Source organism: Austrofundulus limnaeus, unplaced genomic scaffold (assembly GCF_001266775.1).
Source record: "Austrofundulus limnaeus strain Quisiro unplaced genomic scaffold, Austrofundulus_limnaeus-1.0 Scaffold39, whole genome shotgun sequence".
NCBI classification, from domain to species: domain Eukaryota; kingdom Metazoa; phylum Chordata; class Actinopteri; order Cyprinodontiformes; family Rivulidae; genus Austrofundulus; species Austrofundulus limnaeus.
In genome coordinates this window covers 1,336,417-1,336,724 of record NW_013952441.1, presented here as the reverse complement: position 1 = coordinate 1,336,724, position 308 = coordinate 1,336,417, and positions in this window count along the sequence as shown.

Sequence of the window (308 nt, the reverse complement as noted above, 5' to 3'; positions counted from 1 at the left end):
TTTTTTTTCTTTTTGTTTCATACATATTTTGTCCATTTTATATTTAGGTACAGTTTAAAATCTGGGTATTTTTCCTGCTTTTCAATCAAAAATATCAAGACGATGACAACAAAATGACAATCTAATAAAACAAGTGTCTGCAGGTGTCTGAGTTCCTCCAATGATTTGTGCACAGAAACGATGCAATAACACAGTAGAAAAGGCTTCAAATAAACCCAATAATTGCGTTTCTCTCTCGCACAAACACACATAAAACACTTACAGAACACTTTCAGGGTAAATGAGCTGCAGGCGATTGAGCAAGGAAC